Source organism: Spermophilus citellus, assembly GCF_964194105.1.
Source record: "Spermophilus citellus genome assembly, chromosome: 4".
Lineage (NCBI taxonomy): Eukaryota > Metazoa > Chordata > Mammalia > Rodentia > Sciuridae > Spermophilus > Spermophilus citellus.
In genome coordinates, this window is record NC_138185.1 from 213,843,799 (window position 1) to 213,867,912 (window position 24,114).

The 24,114-nt window shown below is 43.7% G+C and overlaps 1 long non-coding RNA gene across 2 annotated transcripts; it reads right to left on the minus strand.

Moving 5' to 3' along the window:
- Window positions 1-7,461: 7,461 nt before the first annotated feature.
- On the minus strand, window positions 7,462-19,828 carry LOC308646920. Of its 2 annotated transcripts, XR_014021534.1 has the most exons (5): window positions 17,548-19,828; window positions 14,312-14,518; window positions 14,090-14,205; window positions 13,232-13,526; window positions 7,462-9,933 (listed from the first exon to the last, which is right to left on the minus strand). It is a non-coding gene; the product is annotated as an uncharacterized lncRNA (long non-coding RNA). The 2 variants fall into 2 exon arrangements; XR_014021533.1 differs by lacking the exon at window positions 14,090-14,205.
- Between the last annotated feature and the right edge of the window lie 4,286 nt (window positions 19,829-24,114).

Below are 24,114 nucleotides of genomic sequence, written 5' to 3' on the forward strand. Positions count from 1 at the left end.
GATGCCAGGATGAGTCTGAACAAACAGGAGCTGGTGTCTCCGACCCTCCTGACCTGGCCTCGCACCTGTCCACCTGTCCACATGTCCGCCTGTCCACATGTCCGCCTGTCCACCTGTCCACAGAAACGCAGTCCTCCCTCGGGCCCGGAGGCTTCTTTCTTTTTCTTTTCTTACATTTCTTTTTCCCCTGACTCTTCATTTCTGAGGTCTCCCTCGTCACAGAACCCTTGGGTGAAATAATTTGCTTTTCTCTTCTTAATCTGTCTTTTGCAATAGTGGTGAAAGCCATCAGCCACAAACCTTGTGATGGGAGAGGAAAAGAAATTATGCCACCAAAGATGCCACTGTCACCATCTAAAAAGAATTCATGAAGATTCTGCCTTTCAAATCCTTTACACACACACACACACACACACACACACACACACCCCCCACACAGCCATTCCCTACCACTGTGCTGCCCTCTTCCTCAGCCTAGCCTGAATGCCCATCTCAGAATGGGAGAGAATGAAGTCTCTTTTATGTACTGTGATAGCAAATGACACCGTGGAAAACCATCACCTGGAATAAGATAACACACGGGGCCAGAAGGGCTTCCGCACCCAGCAAGCCACAGGGTAACGAGCCCTTCCTCCTTCAGCCTCCTTTGACATCACTACCAGGAACCCATCCAGCAAGATCACATGGTGGCCTCTTCCTCAGATATGGTGTGTGTTTAGAAACATCTCTTGGGACAGGTTCACCCAAGGGAGGGTTATTAAACAAAGATGATCTGAGTCAAATCATAGTTTTACCAAAAAACTTGTAAACAGGTTGTGGTCTATACTCTCTGGAACTAATATCCTATATAAAGAGCTTTTATACATTAATAAGAAAAATGCGACTTCCGTAAAAAGAGCTAAGGAAATAAAAATACTATTCACAAAAGAAGATGTAAGTAATCACAGGAAAAGTTGCTCTTTTCGTTAATAATCAAAGAAATGTGAATTTTACCACAATAAATTATAGCAATCATTTAAAAGACTGAAAATACCAGCATGTGGGAAAAGGAAGCATTATTATACATTGATGGGGAGATGAGGAGGCAGAAGCTTCTGTGTGTGTGTGTGTGTGTGTGTGTGCCCGCCCACACACACAATGTTGGGGGTGGAACCCAGGGCCTCCTGCATGCTGGGTCAGCTCTCTAAAGCTGAGTTACACCTTCAGCCCTAAGCAAAAATCTTCTGGATGAGGATTTGGTAATATGTAGTTACCAAAAAAAAAAAAAAAAAAAAAAAAAGAGGTAGGTGGAGGGGAAGAGGAATACTTTTGAAGTTGCAAGTCCTCTTTGAAGAATTTATCTTAAACACGAATCCATCATGTTTATAATAGTGAAAAATGGGAAATGACCTAAAGGACCATTCTGAAAATATCATGCAGCCTTAGAAGTGATGAAGTCAATTAAACTTATTAGCTTGGAAAGCTGCCATGACTTATGATGTTTCTTAAAAGTCTTTAAAACAATAGGGTTAGTAGGACCACACTTTTTGGTAAGTTTGTATGTCCCAATATTAACTGGGTAGTAAATCATAAACGAGATATATAGTAAACTTTATACTTTTATGAATAATACATAATGATTTTTTTCACCTTTATAATAAAGTAGAAAAAAATATTTTCAAAAGGACATTTCCAGCCCCAACTTTATATTTTGGGGATTATTTAACCTTGATTTCTGATTGCTAATTTTTTGCATAAATATCTGTACAAGGTGGCTCTACAAGATGCACTATCAAAGAAGCTAGTGACATGAAGCAGGTGACAATCTAGAGTGGAAATAATTTGTAGAAAAATTGTGAACCTAACAAAATAGAAATTAGCCAGTAGAATTTCTGAGTATTTGGCCATCATTTAGTTAATCTGGTCTTTGTAGCTGGCGAAACTAGATAATTTAAATCAAAATGCCCTGTTAGAGTAGGCAAAAATACTAACCAGGCTGGGTGAGGTGGCACAAGTCTGTAATCCCAGTGGCTCAGGAGACTGAGGCAGGAGGATCACAAGTTCAAAGCCAGCTTCAGCAGCAGCAGCAAGGTGCTAAGCAACTCAGCAAGACCCTGTCTCTAAATAAAATACAAAATAGGGCTGGGAATGTGGCTCAGTGGTTGAGTGCCCCTGAGTTCAATCCCCAGTATCCCCCCCCAAAAAAAGTACTAACCAAATTTCAAGAAAAAATAAATTCCTTTCTTGAGCACTAGGAATTGTAGGTACAATTTCAGTGCAACCAAATGGAATTCTACAGCTAGATCCACTTTTACACTAAGAAAAATTAATCAACACTTCATTATGTGTTGGTACAGCACCTGATTGGCTTATCAAGGAATTCAGCCCCTGATGTGACCACTTTCCTTTAGTGAAAAATCATCCCAATTTGTTATTTATTTTGAGTGAGTTTTCATACTTCAAAAATCAAAACTCAGTTGGACGTGGTGGTGCACTCCTGCAATCCCAGGGACTCGGGAGGCTGAGGCAAGAGAATTGCAACTTCAACACCAGCCTCAGCAATTTAGTGAGACCCTGTCTCAAAATACAAAATTAAAAGGGCTGGAGATGCATCCCAGTGGTAGAATGCCCCTGGGTTCAATCCCCAGGGCTGGGGAGGAAAAAAAAAATCAACATTCGAGTCAGGGCCCTCAAATTCAAAGACCTCAGCCATGAAATTGTCACACGGTGGTGACCGTCATTCAAAGCAACATTCCACTCTAGCTCTGCCTCATTGGTGATGCTGACGTCATAGGCAGAACTTTCACACATGCAGCACAGGAGCCCGATCTTTCCAGGTTAGACCGAGAGGCGACAACGGGGAGGGAAATTCATCCCCTGATTTTTAACTATGCTCAAAAGTTTACCCAACTGATCAGAATCAGCAAAAACCGGTCTTGCAACATCTCGCGAGTCCCGAGCCGCTGGCTGCCCGTCTCACACCCCCTTCAGCTTTCGGCTGCACGAGCTGCAGCGGACTCTGCAGAATGCGCTGACAACGGTTTCCTCCTTGACCTTCAAGTTAATTATCCCGGTTGAATCTTTAATGTCTTAAAAAGACGTGGCACTTATTTTGCTCGCAAATCCGTGGTTTGATGAATGCCAGCCTATGGATTAAATTATTTTAATGTTTAATATCTCTTATGAGCAGTCAAAAGTCTATTAAAAATTAATATAAAAATAATTCCCACTTTCCCCTTCTTACGCTGTCGGGTAACGTTATTTTACACCACGCTGTAGTGTTCCACAAGTTGACATTCAGCGATTTGAGTTAATGAACTTGGTGATTTATTTACTGCCTTGGGTGTTATTCGTTACTTTTTCAATTGCTGTGAGACTTTATGCATCGTGGGCTGAGACTCTGAGCAATCAGATGAACTATGCTGGGCAGATTTTTTTTAAAACGGGATCACGAATTAAAGAAGAAAGACTAAATTAGTATTTCTAATATGCTAGTCAGCGATGCTGGGCTCCAGGTTGGTGGGCTTGAGAAGAACATTCCAGAAGTGATCCTTCCACAGTCAGGATGCTTGAGAAAACCTGGCTTCTGCCCTTGAGTAGCTGCTTATGTCCTGGCAAACCAACATCATCCATGGAGCTAAAAAGCAGAAATCTCTAGGACCCAGTGTATTGTTAAGAGGCAGCTGAGATTTTGAAAGTATTGACATTTGACATTTGTCATATCACCCTGCAAATATTTAGAACTTCCAGAAGTGATTGTTATGCTCCATGCCAAGACCAAAATGTGTCCATGCATTTGATTTCTTGGACTGTTTTATTGAGCAGTAACAGCCCTTAGCCCAGCCCTGGGGTCGGGGAGGACTGAGAGCACATCACACAGGGATGACATTCCCCCTGGGAGGCTGTTTAGTCATTGCAGGAGAGGCATCCTGTGTAGATCACCGTCCCTGATGGAAAACTCTCAGGAGGTAAGGCTGAGCAGGGAAAGATTAGAGGAGGTCTCACCCTGCTGCTCTCATAATCACAGATGAGCTAGGGCAAAGAACTGTTGGCCAAGAGGACAGAAGCACAACTGGGCTCAGCAAGAGTCCAAATTCAGCAACAGCAACCTTGGTCAATACAAGCCAGTAGGGTTCCAAGCAGCCACCCTTAACCCAGGCAAAAGTTTCTTCCAGCCAGCCCAACCCACCGAGCCTCTGCCCTGTGATTCCGTTTATTGGAAATGTGCCAATGGAAAGGGAAACTTTTTACTTGGCAGAAGAGGAAAGGATATGGGAAGGGAGGAAAAGCTCAATATTCTTGCAGAAAAACAGGCTTGATGACCTGACACTGTACTACTAATTCCAAGGGGTTGCAGGGAGCCCCAGGCTGCTCAGGCAATTTGAGATCAGCCCAGCCAAAATACAAGAAGGAAATCTGTGCTAAGAGGAAGTGGTAGATGTTTAATTAATAAGCATTTATTAAATTTTTGCAACATTATGCAAAATACCCATTACACAAGAAGACTTGAATAATATTAGTAATATTATTCCTATATCAAAAATATCATGTGAACTCAATTTTCATACAATTTTCCTGATTAGTCTGATCTGAAATATCTTGGCTAGACAAAACTATCCCTTCCTTTGTCCTGAGTTAGAGTAGGTCCTTCATTCCCCCTTCCCACTAAGGCCATTACCTGCCATGTCACAGGCAGGGCTAGCCCAATTCTCCAGGGTCCATCGTTCATGCAGTGAAGATTGTATAGGGTTGTGGTTTATCCAGTGGATGGAGATCTTGGCATGAATAGCTTCTCTTGTTATTGGGTGTTTTATTCATTTTTGATACTGGGGATTGAACCCCGGGGCATTTACTACTAGCTACATCCCCAGCCCTTTTTATTTTTTTGAGACAGGGGTGCTGAAATTGGCCTTGAACCTGTGATCCTCCTGCCTCAGCCTCCCAAGTCACTGGGATTATAGGAGTGCACCACTGTGCCTGGATCATTTGATGGTTTCTGACTAAAGGTTATTGCTACAAAAAAAAAAAAAAATAGAAGCAACAAGATTACAGTTGATGTGTATTCTGAGGAAAGTTGGTTTTTTTGGCTCTGTTATGTCATAATCATCCTAAGAGGTCCCAAAAGCTATGTAGCCTGTGGGAAATAAAGACTACTCTAGGCCTCCAAACCTACCACCAAAAATTACTATTTTATAAATAAATCACTCTGCCCAAAAATACCCACATAGTTCATTCTAAAGTATCTGATTTCAGGTTCCCCAAGGAACCTGGATGAGTAACTTAGTGTAGGTGTATTAAATAGAGACAGCCATGAATGGTGCCCAGATCTGGGGTGGATATGGTATGGGCAGTCCCAGCCTGGACTGACTCAGGGCTCTGCATCTCTGCAGGTGGTGGCCTATCCAGTGGCCACCAGCATCTTTGGGAAAGTGGCCACAGCCTGGGCAGATGACAGAAGGAAGATGCAGGAATTCAACCCACCTTAGTCCCTGGAATAGGTGGATCTCTTTGGTCCCAGTTAAGACTGCCAAATTCCCCAAAGCCTCCCTTATCTCTCCTAAGAGAACAGACTCCAGGGAGGTTCCACTTGAATGCAAGCAAGCTCTGGGTCAAAAGATGCTGGGGTCCCAGCTGCCATCTTGAGACGGTTAAAGCAGAGAATCTAAGGCAGAAAAGAGTCGTGTTATTTTGACCTGAACTTCCATTGTAGCATTCAGACACGGTGGGAGTGGGTGTGAAGAGTTTTGAGACCTTCATGTACCTGTTGGTGTTAACTTATAACAATAATCACTGTACTGTAGCTATGATCGTAAATGCTCAGCTTCTATCCCGATCTTGATTTTGACAACTTAAGTTTAATGTTTAAGCTTGATAATAAATATTGTTGAAATCATTGACTTAAGAATTTACTTTGTGTCTGCTTTTTAAAAAATTTTTAGTTGTGGATGGACATCGTTCCTTTATTTTATTTATTTATTTTCTATGTAGTGCTGAGGATCAAACCCAGTGCCTCACACAAGCAAGGTAAGTGCTCTACCACTGAGCTACAACCCCAGCCCTTGTGTCTGCTTTTTGACATGCAGTTTTTTCCACAGCAATCCCAAACTCTTCTAGGACTATTACCCACATAAATGTGGCCTCTGTTTTCATATTGAGATGATTGAGATGTACTTGATTGTTTTCAGCTTTTTGTTAATTTGCAGAACTCATTCATTCTCAAAATGAAAACTCTTACAATCTAATCAAATACCCTCGGTCTCCCCCTCCAGCCCTGCTGCCCCAGGCATAGCTCCACCCCACATCCTGTTATGGGAAACAAATCCATTACCTTCCCTCCCAATGCACTTCCTCATCCAAATCTCCCTATTGATTTCCACTAGTTACACAGTGCAAGTGTTCCTCTTTGGAGACTCCAAATCCATTTATTTTATCATCCATTGGGATCCCCAAGTCTCCCAAATTACACATAATACTTGATACATGTGTGCATATTTTCTAAGAATACCTAGAGTTTTCATTCTATTCTCAAAGCTTCTCTTCTCCAAAAGAAGCAAAATCTGTCACTTGATCCATACTATTATTATACTATTCTTGTAATGGTCAATCAGCCTCCAGACTGGTCCCCTGCCTCCAGTCTCCTCCTCCTAGTGCATTCTGTACTGTGACATCACCCCCATTTCCATCCCCCCATTCAAGGTTTGACTGCTTCGGCTTCTCTCCCCCTCCTTCTGTTCTGACCCTGGTACCATCATATCGCTTTAATTCCTACTTCTACTTTCCTACTTGGAACAGCTTCCTGGCCTCCTCACCAGACTCTTCAAGGCCCAGTAACATATGCCTCCCAAACCCAGACCAGCCCAGAGACTGAGTCTGGTCTCATACAACATAATAAGTGAGCGGGGTCAAAAACCCCTGTATGGGAACTGCAGAGTTGAGCACCTTGAAGAATGAGCTCTCCCAGGTTCCAGCCCTGAGAGCCAAGGAGCGCTCCAAGGTAAAGAAAAGCAGAGAGCCGCCAAGGACTGATCCTCCATTTCCACTGCACCCAGGTGTCCCAGCCAAGCCCAGCACAAAGAAGCCCTTGACACTTAGAGAATGAAAGAGGGATGTTATGTTGAAAACAAAACGTATCCAGGGGCTGGGACTGTGGCTGAGTGGTAGAATGCTCACCTAGCACATGTGAGGCACTGGGTTCGACCTTCAGTACCACGTTAAAAATAAATTTAAAAAATTAAATAAAGTTATTTTCAAAAAGTCCAAGAAAATAAAATGCATCTAGAGCCAGGAACAGTGGCACCCCTGTAATCCTGGCTACTTGGGAGTATGGAGAGTCACAGTTCAAAGCCAACCTGGGCAACTTAGTGAGACCCTGTCTCAAAAAAAGAAGGAAGGAAAGAAAGAAAACATGTATGATAGGAAGGTGAGAGTTTCACAGCATCAAAATTTGCCTGAAGAATATGTCAAACAAAGTGCTTTATACAAATGAGTTATTTCACTAGTCCTTATGTCAAAAATGTTTATTCATAAATTGTGGGTGACAACAATTAAATGTGATTTTCAAAGCCGCTAGTAGGATTTCAAATGACTCCAACTCAAAGAAATGGAAAATGTTTGAGGTGATGAATGTGTAACTATTCTGATCTGATCATTGAACACTGTATACGTGTATTTAAATGTCACACTGTAACCCATAAATATGTACAATTATTACATCAATTAAAAATAAACAGTACATTATAAAAAGAACAAAATCATTACTTATAAAAGCATTGTCGTCTCTAAGTGCTTCAAGCAGTGCACTAAAAGTCAGGTGGCATCTTTAATAGGAGCACTTGAAATACACAACTTGCTAATAGCACTTTTTATAGATGTGATTACAAAGTCAATCTAAAGTGGGGAGAAAGAAAATACCCTTGAGGGCCTGGGGCTGGGGCTCAGTGGTAGAGTGCTCGCCCAGCACGCGCGAGACCCTGGGTTCGATCCTCAGCACCACATAAAAATAAGTAAATAAAGGTGTTGTGTCAAACTACAACACAAAAATAAATATTAAAAAAATAAAATACCCTTCAATTAATAACTAGTTAAATAATCATCTCAGACACCTGCTCAACTACTGTTACTTATGCAACTAACCCCAGGCATAACTATACAGGAACACATTTTAAGCCAGTAGTGTTGGTCTCTAAGGAGCAAATGTGTTAAATGTGGTGTTCAATATGAAGAATCAGTATTGATATTAAACCTTGGGCTGAAGAGAGAACAAAAAACAGGCTAGTGGGGAACCACCCCGTGGTCTATTATATATGCAGGTGACTGTGATCTACATAATGCAGTTTTCCTGAAATGGAAGACCAGGTGAGAAGCTGGTGGCTGAGCAGATAGGACCCGCTGTTCACATCCTCAGTGGTCACCAAGAGAAGGTTCTTGATGCTTCATCTTTATTCATAGGGGATAAGGAACAGTCTTCAAGGCGGGGAAAGTGCAGTCCCTTGCACAGATGGTACGCAGCTGCCATGGAGTCAGCCCCCTCATGACAGCCTAGGTCTCTAGGTTTCCTCTAGACTTAACCATACCCTTTGACCCTCTGTACACAGGAAGCTTTAAAAATAAAAATTAAAAAAAAAAAAAACAACTTTCAATTAAGTTTCTGAAACTCCAAGAAAAAATCCTTGGAGATCTCCTCCAAAGACTCACCCCAAAGCTGGCTGCCCACAGCATTCCACCAGTGCCCATCTGTGCCCCAAACCCAGGGGAGGATTTCAAAACAGGAGAGTCCTCAACATCACCGCCCCTCCCCTTTCACATGAGAAGAAACAGAGGCCTAGGAAACCTGAGACGGGCAAAGACTGCGCCAATTCCCGTCCTCCCAGCTCTCGGATCATCCAGGATACCAACAAGGTAGAGTTGGCTGCTCAGGAGGGGCAATTTGGGTCCTTTAGGAGCCTGCAGAGCTGTGTTTTTTTTTACTATTATTGGAAAGACACTACTCCAGTTCACTGGACTTCTTTCAATTACAAATTGATTCTCCACCCTCTCCAGACCTTTCCCATCCATTTCCTTTGGAAATGGTCTGTCCACCGCTATCCAGGTGTGTGCTCTTATTCCTGTCTTCTGCACTCCCGTGTAAAGTTCAGAAAGTGCTGGCAAAGAAAGGGAGGAAAGGGTCAGCGCATCACAGGCTTCTGATGCAGCCAGGGGTCAAGACCTCAGATGGGACGCCTGCCCAGGGTGCCCGGCAGAGGAAAGACTCGAAGGTTGCTCTGCCATTCAGCTCGTAAGCTCAGGGCAGTGCTGCCTTGCTGTCGCCAATTAAAACACCCTTCCCAGCTAGGTGCAGTAGCACACACCTGTAATCCCAGGGGCTTGGGAGGCTGAGGCAGGAGGATCATGAGTTCAAAGCCAGCCTCGGCAACTTAGTGAGGCCCTACACAACTTAGCAAAACACTGTCTTTAAGTAAAATACAAAAAGGGCTGGGGATGTGGCTCAGTGGTTAAGCGGCTCTGGGTTCAATCACTGCTACAAAAAACCCCAAAAAACTCCCTCCCCCTTTCTTTCTCCCTCCCTGGTTTGGACAGATGGTCCAATTCGTCAGCAACCAAGGCAGAGAGGATGAGCTGAGCTGACTCATTTAGGAGTAAGTAAGTCCTTCCAGAGAAGATTCCCCATTTATTTAGACACTGGAGCAATCATTTACTGGCTGACAGTTGTGATTACTTTTACTGCAGGCAGGCAACTGTTCCAAAAGTCAAGCTCCTGGGATGACTGGTTTCTAAAGGGCTTTAGGAACAAGGGATTTTCAAATGGTCATCATAGTGTGTTCAATGAACTTTCCACCCGGGTCAGTCGCTTCCTCTGTGGCTCCTCACCACAGGCAAGATGGAGATTCCCAGAAGGGAGCATCTCGGACCCACAGAGACGTCTTTCCTCCCTGCTCCTTTGTTTGAAAACGGAACCTGCGCAAATCATGGGTGGAGACATTTCACAGGTTTGCACATAATTATCCCAACATTTTCAACTGCTCTGGGAGTCGGCATTAAATTATATCCTTCACCAACCTTTTAGCAATAACAGGGTAAAATCAATTGCAGAGTCATGGTGTCCCATGGTGACTTCTCCCTTCAAGCCACCCATTTCTGAAGGAAAAATTAAGTCCACAGGAACTTTTGAGACGCGATTTCTAACCAGATTACCAACCACGGTAGACTGGAGAGCCTGACTTGGCAACAACATTCTCCAGTTGATAAGAAAAGACCCTTTTGAATCCCTGTCAACATTTGACCATCTCTGCAAATTTGACATTTGACAGAATCAAAAAGCACGTGGTTAAATGTTCCCACCAGTCATCAACCACCTAGCTGAACTCTGGTCTTGAAGAGTTCATAATCATTCCTTTGTCTGTCTGTGTGGTCTGTCCATCCACCCGTCCTGACGCAGCAACAAATGCAAAATCTCATGACTGGGAGAAAACCCGGAGAATTTAAGGCCAGCACCTCTGGAAGAGGCGGCACTGCTATTAAATTGATGAGAACATGGAGTTGAAAATCAGCAAGGAGTGAGCCATATAGACTGTTAATTTGCAGAGTATTTCTTTAGGCTCCTTGACATAGTTAATGCATATATCTTGTAAAGAAATTTTATTGCAAGTAATTTGTGCTTTCAATTTGGTTTGCTGACATGCAAACTGATTGGCGTCTGTGATCTCCATAGGAGGGATCTGCATTCCACAGCCAACCTCTTTTGCAGCCCATAGAAATAAAAAATCTTCATTTATTGCTAGGAAAATTGAAATATGCTACATAACTGTCCCCAAAGCCTGAAAAATACTTGGCTAAAAGTCTGAAAATAGGCTTTTATTCATTCATTCATCCATTCATTTTTACCATTTAAATTATACAGCTACTATAGTTTGGACCTGAAATGTCCCACAAAAGATTCATGTGTTAAGGAGATGGGGCTGTGTCTCAGTGGTAGAGTGCTTGCCTAGCATGTGGGAGGCACTGGGTTCAATTCTCAGTACCACATATAAATAAATGAACAAAATAAAGGTCCATCAATATCTAAAAAATAAAAAAAGATTCATGTGTTGAGGTTTGGTCCTGGCTGGGTGCAGGGGCACACACTTGTAACCCCATGGTTCAGGAGGCTAGGGTAAGAGGATCGCATGTTCCAAGCCAGCCTCAGCAATTAAGTGAGGCCCTGAGCAACTTAGTTAGATCCTGTCTCAAAATGGAAAAAAAAAAAAAAAAAGAGAGAGAAGAAGAACATTTAAGTGGGTGCAGTGGCACAGGCCTGTAATTCCAGTGGCTCAGGAGGATGAAATAGGAGGATCACAAGTTCAAAGCCAGCCTCAGCAATTTAGCAAGGCCCTAAGCAACTCAGTGAGACCCTGTCTCTAAATATAAAGTACAAAACAGGCCTGGGGTTGTGTCTCTGAGTGCCCGAGTCCAATTCCTGGTTCCCCTAAATAAATAAATAAAGTTTAAAAGGGGTGGGGGGTGGCCTGGGAATGTGGCTCATTGGTTAAGTGCCCCTGCATTTAATCTTTAGTATTAAAAAAAGGTTTCGTCCCTGGTGTGGTAGGTGGTGGAAGATCTAAGAGATGGGGCCTAGTAGGGGAACTTTAGGTCATTGTGAGGTGTCCTCTATAGGGATTGTGGGACCTTGGCCCCTCCTGGCTCTTTTTTTGATTCTTATGCTTGAGCTGAATAACTGGATTTGCTCCACCATTGTTCCCCTACCATGACCCAAAGCAATGGGACAGAAGGATGATTGACTGAAACCTCTAAAACTGTGAGCCAAAATAAACCTTTCCTCTTCATAAGCTGATCATCTCAGGTGTTTGTTGTAGTAGTACAAGGCTGACTCACACAATATCCTTTGGTATTACACAACCTTTGCAAGTCCACGTGGGAACAGGTACCAAAGTCACCATCACCTGTGGACTCTAAACCTTAAAACCTCAGGGCAGCATCAAAGGACAAAATTACAACAAAGTGAGTGTCAAGATTTCAACTGACTCTATCTGGCAACATTTGACTCTCTAAAACAGAGTAAGTATTCCAGGGGGTTAAGCAGGGGAGATTGGTTTCATAAACAGAAAAAGACTGAAGAAAGCAGAAAGAAGAAACCAAAAGTGGATTGGCCATTTTAAAGTTACTTTCTTTGTAAAGTGAAACAGGGAGACAGAATAACAACAACAACAAATAATAATTGTCAGATTCTTTCTTTCTTCCTCCCCCACCTCCCATTACTGGGCATTGAAACCACAGGGGCTTCACCACTGAGCTACATCCCCAGCCCTTTTTATTTTCTATTTTGAGACAGATTATCACTAAGCGTTTCACTGAGGGTCTTGCTAAATTGCTGAGCCTGGCCTTGAACTTGCAATCCTCCTACCTCAGCCTCCCAAATTGCTGGGATTACAGATGTGCATCACTGCACCTGGAAATTTTTTTCTTTTTTTTTTTTTTTGGTAAGAATTAAAGCAGAAGATTAAACTTTGAGGTCACTCAGATTGAAACTAGCCTGCTTGGGACATTTGGCCATTCTCTCTCTGATTTCAGGAGGTCAGATAACCGTTTAGGTTTGCAGGTAATACAGAACTTTAGCATGAGTTCTCCCTTTTGACTGTTAGTTTGGCCTGTCAGGACCCAGTGCAAGAGATTGGTCCAAAACAATGCCCGCCATAATTGTTATTTAACAGGAGAAAATCTTGGAAATTGAGAGTCTCTAAGTTAAAGTACAAGTTTGGAATCAGACTGAACTGGGTCCAGATCCCACTCTTCCACTTCCAACTTGTGACAATCCTATTTACCTTGCAAAGGTGAGGAATACAAAAGTATATGGAGCACCCAGCATCATGCCTTGCACATAGTAACTGCTCAACAAACTGACCAACCTATTAACTATACTGATGACTGATACTCCCCTCAATGGCGTACCTTTCATGTGTCTCTGTGAAGGACGCACTGTCTGCCAGCCAAACTTCCTTCATGGCAGATCTAACATCCTGGGCATTGAGAAAGTTTCTAAGGTGCCCATGAAACCTGTACTATCACATAAGTGCAGTCTAGCCGTTGGTCACCAAGTGTGGTCAGTGGTCCTGCACCAGGATCACCAGTAGTGCTGGTTGAGAAAGCTGACTTCTGAGCCCCACAGAAGGCAGGCTGCCTGGGTCAGGATGGGCTAAGCTATGCTGCAGGAACAGCTTGGCCATTCACTGGGGCTGGGGCTCAGTGGTGGAGTGCTTACCTGGCATGTGTGAGGCACTGGGTTCGATTCTCAGCACCACATGTAAATAAATGAACAAAATAAAGGTCCATCGACTTCTAAAAAATAAAAATAAATAAAGATTCATGTGTTGAAGGTTTGGTCCTGGCTGGGTGCAGTGGCACACACTTGTAATCCCAGGGCTCAGGAGGCTGAGGTAGGAGGATCGTAGGTCCCAAGCCAGTCTCAGCAATTTCTTATTTCTCCCTCTTGCTAAGTCCACTTTGGGCCTGAGGCCTCCAGGGAATCCAGCTTGTCTCCAGGCCTCTTGCTGCTGCTGTGGAAGGGGAAGGAGAGAGAGAAAGTGACTGCTGTCACATCTATGTACAATCTATAGGCCAGACTTGTCACATGACACCACCCACTGCCAGGGGCTGAGAAATGGGTGGGGGAAGGGAGTGCTGAATATTTGGTGAATGTCCTCACACGGAGGCAGAATCCTGGGTGTGGGATCCAGGAGCCTCTGTTTTCAAACTCCCCAGGTGACTGAACTGCAAAGTCAGTCCTTACTGGGCTGTGATTAACCACAGGGAACATCCCCTCATGGGATGAGTAGTTTGAAACAATGGAAATGAAGGGTGGCTCTGTCAATGTCATAATAGAAAGGAGAGTCTCAGAGTCTGTTACACAGGGTCCTTTTCTAGTTGTCATTTAAGTGTGACTCTTAGATGCCTTCTGGGCCCAGACTCTCCCCTGCCTTGGGACCTTACACGTTCAGTTGGGGTCTCCCAGTTGCCTCAAACTTAGTTCACCCATCTCCACATCCAAGGACAGTACCAATGTGTGCCACCACCACCCCAGGTCACTGCTAACCCTTCCCAACTAGGGAGTCTTCCTTGCCTCTTTTATTACTTGTTATTCCTCAAATTCAGGCATCAAGACTGTGTTTCTGGGCCTGGGGCTGTAGCTCAGTGGCAGAGCATTTGCCTATCGTGTGTGAGGCCCTGGGTTTGATCCTTAGCAGCACATAAAAATGAAACAAATAAAATGAAAGCATGCTGTCCATTTACAAGTACAAAGAATTTTTTTTTTTTAAAAAAGACACTCTTTCTTCCTCTTTACCTTCTAATGTATCTGTTCTCTCTGCCTTCATTGCTATTCCATGGCCAGGGATGCAAAGGTGGTCTCCCTGCCTGACCCAGCTTCTCTCTCTTCTTTCTCCTATGCTACTGTGAAAATGATGATCTCCTACAATGAGCATCTCCCCATCTTCTACCACTCAGCAAGACCCCTCTTTTCTATGATGCTTATGTTTGTCAGCTTTCCATCCTGTGACAAAACACCAGAGATAAGCAGTCTATGATGAGGAAAGGTTTATTTTGGCTCACAGTTTTAGAGTTTCAGTCCTTGGTCACTTGGCCCTATTGCATAGGGTCTGTGGTGACACAGTATGTCATGGCAGAGAATGCATGGTGGAGGAGGCCTATTCACCTCATGGCGGCTAGGAAGAAAAAGCAAGAAACGAGAAGCAGCACAATATCCTCTTCAAGGGCACACCCACAAGGACCCAACTTCCTCCAAGTAGGACTCACCTATTAAAGGTTCCACTACCTCCCAGAAGCGCCAAGGTCAGGGATCAAGCCACTACAACAGGAGTCTTTGGAGGACATTCAAGATGCAAACTCTAGCGACGCCTTTTCTGATCTTTTTCTTTTCCCCTTCACTGTTCCCAACACACTTGTCTCATGCATCTGTGGTTGCTGTCACCTGTATATATGTCTTCCCTCAACTAGAATGCAAGCCCCCTGAGGGCAGGTGGCAAGTCTCTTTGGGCTTCTCACAGTCTAACACAGAGCCTGGCACATCATAGGCCGGAAGGAAGAAAGAGATGGGGCTTTTAGAGATGAAAGTGCTCTATAAAAGTTGGTTAAATGAAGGAATAAGTAAATATCCAACCATCCTCCTCTGCTTAATTATCCTGAATATCCAGTAAAGGATTTAACCAAATCCAAAATGATAAACTAATTAAAATTGACTATTCATGTATATGCATATGGTGGTTTTTTTCTTGAGAGGACGTGATAATGAAGTTCATCTTCATTGGAAACCATGTTCTGCAACTCTGATCAAAGACGGAAATAAGAGCAGCAGCAAATCATCATGCTCGGGGTGTTTGAGTTCTGGGGCTGTGCCAGCAGAGCTTCATTATAACATGCAGAAAAACAATTTTGAGTAAAATCAAGTAAATTAAAAATAACATCAAGCAAATTAAAAAGAAAACTGCTTGAGCAAACTAATTCCACAGTTTGGGAAGTGCTTACCAAAGAAAATGATGCTGTTTTTAAAAATGCACTATGTAATCCCTAAGTATTTGTGAGAGTTAAAATGACAGTGTTAATATTTTTTTATATTCCTGAATATATCTATGGCAGTACTTATTCTCTTATAATAAAAATGAACCAGGATTTACTCAAAATGTATGTCTGCTATTTGTGAACCACTGATGACACAGTGTCTCCTGTCTTAAATCATAATATTTTATTACAGAAGCATGAGATATTTTATCCTATTTTCTTACCTTTAAATCTGTTCTATCACATTTTTAAAGGAGGACTTAGCCCTTCTATTTACTAAATATTTTCCCTTCAAATGACCCCAAATAGTAGCACCTACAAAAGAAGACTCGGACTGAAACTGCATCATAGCATGAAAAATTCATCTAATTTATTGTTATGGCCTTCAGAGATAAAGAGAAGAGGTGTGCTGTGAAGTTCCCAACCACCACAAGAGAAGGACGGACATGTCCTCTGTGTTTGGAACTGTCACAAAGTCTCTCCCAGGCTTGGGATTTCACCATCCACTCTGCTCACAGAAGCAGATAGTTTTTATTTTAAAAAGTTGGAAGGGTCATCTCTTTGCCACTTTGGCAAGTCTTATCTCTCACTGATTAGATGACTGTGTTTGTTTGGGCTTATAAACAATGGAAGTGTCTTTCTTGCAGTCTGGAGGCTAGGGAAGTCCAAGATCAAGGTGAGGACTTGTTTCATGGCTCATTGGCGGCTGTCTTCTGGCTGTGTTCTCACATGGTAAAAGGGTGAAGTTCTCCAGGGTCTCTTCCATAAAGGCACTAATGACATTGACAGGTCTCCAACCTCATGACCTTACCACCTCCCACGTGCCCCGCCTCCTAACATCATCGCCTTGAAGGTTAAGATTTCACATGAAAATGCTGGGGGAAACCCAAACATTCAGTCTATGCCAATTATCAGACCGATTAAAGATTTGACCTTTGGGTACTTCTATATTTATGGCAGCTGCCAGATTAGACTATCAAGCAGAGTAGCAAAGGGCAGCTCTCCTGGGCTGTGGCATCCACCTGATTCTGAGGACCATCTGAGGGAGGAGGAGCAAGGGTTCTTCCCCTGACATGCTGAAGGCTGGTTTTGCTTTGTCACATAAGAAAGCCTGAGTGGCAGGGATGACCGGGCACAGATACAATGGGCACAGAGTTCCTCTGCCCATCAGGGCCCTGAGGATGCCCTGGAGCAACTGTGCTCCTCAGATGTTGATTCTGTAGCTGGAGGAAGTGGGGGGAGGGGCACAGAAATAGTAGCCGTGGAGGAAAACACCACTGTCACCGAGTTTTATGGCTCTTTCCCTAGGAAATTTTGTTTTTCACGTTCCCACCCCACCCTTGCCCAGGGGTCGGAGTAGGGTTCAAATGATTTGTACTAATAGTTGAACTGGATTAAAACATGCAGACACTGACCATCTGCTCCTGTGAGCAGAGTGGACCGTGAAATCCCAAGCCTGGGAGAGACTTTGTGACAGTTCCAAACACAGAGGACATGTCCGTCCTTCTCTCCGCTTGCAGGGCAGGACTCTGGGCACCACTTGCTCTTACCCCAAGTTGGAAAACCCTAAAATAAAGGGTTCTATTAAATGACGAAGTGTCTCCTCTCCTTTCTAAGTTCACTTCTTCTTTGCCTTCTCCTGCCATGTGTCTTCAGCTACCCTTCTCTGGTTCGAGTACTCAGTCTTTTCCCCTCAACAGCAACTCTGCAGAATACCGAAATCACTTCCATTGAGAAAAAAAAAATAGGGCTGAGGGTGTCCCTCAGGGATAGAGGGCATGCTTAGCACACCTGAGGCCATAGATCCAATCCCCAGCACCCAAAACCCAAACCCTCCACACTCTCTCATATGGATTGAATTGTGTCCCCACCCCCCAGATCTACCTGTCGCAGCCCTAACTCCACTGTGATGGTTTAGGGAGCTGGCCCGGGGTTTAGTTAGGTTAGGGGAGGTCATGAGATCAGCGCCCTCAGGATAGGGGTTTATATGAGAAAACAGCTTACCTTTCACGCTCTCTCCACCATGTGAGGACAAAGTCAGGAGATGCCATCTAGGATCCAAGAAGAGGTCCTGCTGGGCATGGTGGTGCATGCCATAATCCCAGAGGCTCGGGAGGCTGAGACAGGAGGATCACGAGTTCAAAGCCAGCCTCAGCAAAAGCAAGGTGCTGAATAACTCAGTGAGAGCCTGTCTCTAAATAAAACACAAAATCGGGCTGGGGGTGTGGCTCAGTGGCCAAGTGCCCCTGAGTTCACTCCCTGGTACCAAAAAAAGAAAAAAAAAAAAAAAAAAGGAGAGGCTCCTCATCAGAAATCAAATCAATCACCTTCATCTTAAGACTTTGAGGCTCCACAACTGAGAAAATAGGCTGTGTGTGTGTGTATGTCTGTGTGTGTGTGTGTGTGTGTGTGTGTGTGTGTGTGTTGTTGGGGACAGGACCCAGGCCTCACACTTGCTAGGCAAGTGCTTTACCATTGAGCTACACCCCCAGTGAAAAAATAAATGTTTGTGATGTAAGTCACCCAGGCTATGGTAACTTATCGTGACCGCCAGAGTGGGGACCGCCACGCAGCCTGCTCTCCAGTTGCCACTGCTTCTGCCTCGTCACAGCCAAGTTTCTGAGGGCAGTGTGGAGTGGAGCGTCTCCATTTCCTCACCTCCCCACCAGCTCCTCAAACCCCCAACGTGGCTCCCACCCACCTCAGTACCCTAGAGCCTCTCTGGGGTCGCCAACCTCCACAGGGCTCCTCTGACTGGCCGTCCTCCTTGACTGTGCTCTGCTAGCTGTCCCCTCTCCTGCTGCTGCACCTCAGTTCCCTGCTTCACCTGATTTCAGCTGCTGCCCGACGCCTTCTTCTCTTCTCCTAGACTCTCCCCTCGATTATCACTCGCTGGCCAAGGACTTCATCTTCAGCTGGAACCTGTCCTCGCAGCCCCAGATCCTCAAATGCTGGACATTTCTATGAGAATCATCCCAAGCCCAGCAGGTCAGACCACACTCAAAGTCCAGCCCCCTCTCCTGGTTCTCTCTCTGTGCCCCTCACCACCCTGCACCCAGGCAAACTAGTCAGAAACGTTAGGAATCGCTCATCAGGCTCACTGATGTCCATGGCCCTTCCTCACCAATCTGCTAGGCAGCAGCTTCAGAACTGGGAGATCTGTGCCTGCCCTCTCCATCACCAGCATGTTTTGCCCAATGCAGCCAGAGCCGCGTTCTTCCAAGTACAAACCCAGTCGTGTCTTGTTCTTGATGAAGACCTTCAGGGACTTGTCACCACCATTACAATAAAGATCAAAATCCCAGTAAGGCCTAATGACAACCCTGCAGAGGAATCTAGTAGGCAGGTGGGACAGCACGCGCAGGGTCTGATCTTTGCTTCTTTTCAGCTGTTAATTAATCATCTATCTCTGTGACCAAAATCCCTGAAAAGAACAATTTAAGAGGAGAAATAATTTGTTGGGGACTCATTTGAGATCTCGGCTAGCTGAGTCCATGGCTCTGGGCCCAAGGTGAGGCAGCGCATCACTGAGGAGGGGTGTGGCCGAGGGAGTGGATGCGGGAAGAATTCTTCCAGGACAGCCTCCAGTGACCCACCTCCTTCAGCCACACACCCCACCTGCCTCGGGACCACCCAGTTAGTCCATTCAAACTAGGATGGACCCATTCGGTTACAGCTCTCATAATCTGATCATTTCACCTCCGAATATTCCTACATGAACAGGAATTGGGGGACACCTCATATCCTAACGGTAACACCCGCTCCCCTTTCACCACACTTCTCTTCATTCTCTACTCCACAGGGGCCATGCTTCCCCTGACAAAGGACCTTTGGACGTGCTGTCCCACCTGCCTACTAGATTCCCCTGCTACCTGTCCTGAGATATGGGTTGGATTGTCACCCCAAAACAGATGCAAAAGGTATGTTGAAGTCCTAACCCAAGAATCTTATTTGGAAATAGGGTCCTTTATGGAGGTCACTGATACGTGAGGTCATGGGGGTGAGCTCTAATCCAATATGACTGGTGTTCTTATAAAAAGGGAAATTTGGACGAGAGACAGGTGCACACAGAGAGAAGGGGACATGTACGTTCACTGGGAGAAACCAGCCACATGCCTGGACAGATGCATCTACAAACCAGGGGACATCAAGGATGCTAGCAAATATCAGAAGCTATGAGAGACAAGGAAGGATCCTACCCTGGGACGCTCAGAGAGAGCACAGCCCCACAGACACCTTGATCTCAGATTCCTAGCCTCCAGAACTCAGGCAATACATTTCTGTTGTTTCAAGCAACCCAGTTTTGGGTCCTTTGTTATAGTTGTCTGGGAAATGAATATATCCTACAATTCCCTTTAAGTCCACTCAAATCAAACTCCCCCAGGGAATGTGTCCTGGACTTCCTGAGCCGAACTCTCCCAGTATACAAATGGCACGCGGCTTCCCTTCATAGCAATGCCACAGCTATAATCGGACATTTATGTATATAATTATTTGACTAATGCCCTATGTCTCATTAGGCTTCAAAGAGCAGGTACCTTCCTTCAGCTCAATGTGGTGAGTGCAGAGCACAAAGTAGAGCTCCATAAATATGTGCTGGAGAGGAGAGAAGAGGAGGGGAGAGGAGGGGAGGGGAGGGGAGGGGAGGGGAGGGAAGGGGAGGGGAGGGGAGAGGGAGGTGGGGAGAGAAAGGAAGAAGCATCTTGGCGGTGAGATTAGAGGTCAAGACCTTAAAGAAGGCAACTTGGGAGATGGTTTGGCCTGATATAATTTTCAGAAGAGCCCCAAATGCCTCCCATTTATGCCCTCTGAGGTCGTTAAGGTTAATTTCATAAAGAAGTATTTGCACTCCTGTAATCCCAGCAGCTCAGGAGGCTGAGACAGGAGGATCACAAGTTCAAAGCCAGCTTCAGCAACTTAGCAAAGTACTCAGCAACTCAGTGAGACCTTGTCTCTAAATAAAATACAAAATAGGGCTGGGGATGTGACTAAGGGGTTGAGTGCCCTTGAGTTCAATCCCCGGTACCCTAAAAAATAAAAATAAATAAATTTTAAAACCCAAAAAGGTCTGGGGGTGTGGCCATAAAACACCTCTACCGTCAGCTGATTCCTTCTTTCTATATGAAATAAACACGCCCCCAGAGACACAGGACATTAATCTAGATGTGCATTAGCATGGTAACCACATATTCTTCCCAGAAAGCAAGCTTGAAGAGGGGTAACTGTGCAGAAAGCTCAGTCAAGACCCTAAGGTCTAAAGGTGGAAACTGTGACTTGATGACCAGGCAGGAGAAAGTGGGGACTAGGATGGTGTCAAACGTCCTGATGTCCCTTTCTTGCTAAGGCTCAGCTTACTGTTGATCCCAAACAGACTCTCACCCTATTCCTCAGCCTGGGCCAGTGAGACCTTCTCCCAGGGCTTTCTAACACAGTGCTTGGGGATGCTTGGCGTGCACTGGCAGCTGGGCAGCCATTCCCCTTTCCAACTAGACGCATGTGAACGGGCAGCAGAGCTGTACTGCAGGTGCCCACCCCCAGGGAGGAGTCACACCCCTGACTTAAGATCACAAGGCTCTTTCACTGTAATTAAAACTGACCAACTTCCACCAGCATCTTTTTTTCCACTTTTTTTTTTATTGGTGCATTATAATTGTACATATTGCCATCAACACCTTGATCCCACTAGGGACACGCCACCACACATGGCCAGTTATCAAAGGACAGACATCTGTTTAGGGAGAACAAATTCTAGAACCCAATGAAGAAATGATTCTCAAATTCTATTAAAAAGGACTTGCTGAAAATCTGCAGAAAGACCTAGATGACTGCTTTTATATAGCACTTTTTAAAGCTACAGAGTTCACTTTTTTCTCTACTGTCAGTGTACCTTTAATGGCACCAACAGGGGAAACAGAGTTTTTCCTTCATTGCCCCAACTCAGGATACATTTCTATAACAATGACTGAACACCCCAAAATTCCTTCCATTCATGCCCTCTGATATTTTTAAGGCTAATTTCATAAGGAATTAGTCTGAGCCATGAATGGTAGTGCATTCCTGTAAATCCCAGCAGCCCAGGAGGCTGAGGCAGGAGGATCACAAGTTCAAAGCCAATTTCAGCAACTTAGTGAGGCCCTAAGCAACTTAGTAAGACCCTCTCTCAAAATAAAAAACAAAAAGGTCTAGGGATGTGGCTCAGTGGCTCAGTGCCCCTGGGTTAAATCACCAATACCAAAAAAAAAAAAAAAAAAAAAAAAAAGTCTGAGATTTATTAAAATCTTTGACTTTTAGAATTTGAGTACAGAAACTTCAATCTCCCTGCCAGTGAAAAAGTATATTCTATAAAACCCCCAAGTACAGGCCCGAATTTATGCTTGTGTCTCCACAGAAACAAGGATCTGATTTGCTTCTTTTCTGGTCAATTTATTCCACCATTGAGCAATTGTGCTTTAAAGATTTTCAAAATATCTCATTACATGAGATCCTATATAGACAAATGGTTTAATTTAAATTTTACACTAGGGCTGGTGGTGTAGATGAGTGGTAGAGCTCTTGCCTGGCATGTACGCAGTTCTACGTTCTCTCCCCAGCACTGCCAAGAAGAAGAAGAAACTTTTACACTGGTACCTTATTTTTCCAAAGTTAATTGCCCAAAGATAGAGATTTTAATTGCCTATTTACATAAAAGGCACAAAATTGACGATGATTTTTATTTTTGAATTTATGGCCACTAGAATATTCTTATGGCATGAGAGAACATAAATGAAACTTTGAAGTTAAACAGAGAGCTATATAATTAAATATCTATACAAGTAAATTACACATTTGCAGTCCTTCCCCAAAGTTCAGTTTCAGAATCATTTCAAAATTCTAACTTTTTGAGGGGAGGGGAGGGGGGGATAGGAAAGGCAGCAGAATACAACAGACTCTAGTATGACAGTATATGTAAACGTGGCTGTATAACCAATGTGATCCTGCAATCTGTACACGTGGAAAAATAAGATTTCAAATGTATGATATGATATGTCAAGATCATTGTAATGTTTTGAGCAACTAATAAAAAAAATAAAAAGATCAAAAAAAATTCTAACTTTTTTTCTTAAAACTTGAATCTCACGAAACATTATTTATGAGGTAGCTTTCCTATAGCTACTTATATTAGTGAGCAACTTCATTTCTATTAAATGTATTCTTGGCACTTGGTATACTCATTTAGTTTTATGACAGCATAATTTAAGAGAAAAAGAATCCACACAGAACTGTATTGACATATAATCAGCAGTAGAACTAAAGTCACTGCTGTAGGGAAATGCAAAGTAGTTAGGACTCCAGAGAATCCCACAGAGATCTCCTGCTGCCAAATAAAGGAAGAAAAAAGAATAAAAGCAAATGTACATGACTTAGAAAATCCAAAGCCTGTTTTGAGCAACTGAAAATAAAACCCAAAAGCTTTCCTGAGTATGTTTTAAGTAAATGATCAGATCGGCCTACAAAAGAATACTTTTAACTTTGACCAGAAATTTTTAACATTTAAAATATTTATAAAAATTCTAAATATATAATCAAAATACATGGGAAAATATGGAGGACACAGTCTTGGGATGGGCCTTGACATGGAAATAACACTTTACACCATTTCCTGCAAGTTGGTAAAGGACTTGGTCAACCCGAGAAGAGAGAAAATTCTAAAGAAAAGGGGGTCGCATAATTAAATCATGAGATGATAAGGAAAAGCACTAACCTTTCAAGAGAGAGCAAGGAGGAGATAAATCTCAGCAACATCTCTATTCAGCAAAAATGGGAGCTGGGAGAAACTAACAGGGTTTGACAGCACTCCGCTGTAGTTCCCATGGTTGACATTGGTGGCTGATTTCTAATGCAGGTGGAAGGATCCATATAAATGAAAATTATAATAAGCGCTATACATGTTATAGTAAGGGCTTACATTGTCAACCAGTCCAAATATCACCTTCTACAATACTGTAATATCAAAATATCCACAAATGCTGAAAGGTATTGAAGGTAAATCGAAAATCAGTGAGAATAGAAGTAGGCTTAAAAAGCATCATGAAATTAGCAACTTTAAACAGAATTACAATTTTTTGCCCCTGGATAAAATGTCAGGATGTCCATCAAAAGCAATCCTGAAGATATTTCAGTGTCTCTAATTGTATTAGTGGGAAGGAAGCAAAATAATTATATTTGGATCTGTTTGGGACCTAAGTTTAATTGAAGATCAATTCTAAAATTCATGTGGGAATCATAGCCTTTTTATTCCTTGATTAATATTTTGAAGATGTAGTTTTGAAAGAGTTGGAAATGTTCCTCATTGCCTAGCTGCACCTGTTGGAAGCCATCTGTGAACTGTGGAAGCCATTGGGCAGGACAGCCTGCTATGGAACTCCCAGCCGAAACCCTGCTGGTTTGAGAGCGCCAGGTTCCTGTGACTTCCTACCCAGCTCCATCAACAAGTTCAGCACAGCACAGGGGTGACCCGCTGGAGCCACAGAACATCTTGGAGATGGGTGTGGCTTGCCAAGATGACTCCTCTCGCTGAAACCTTATCCCTGC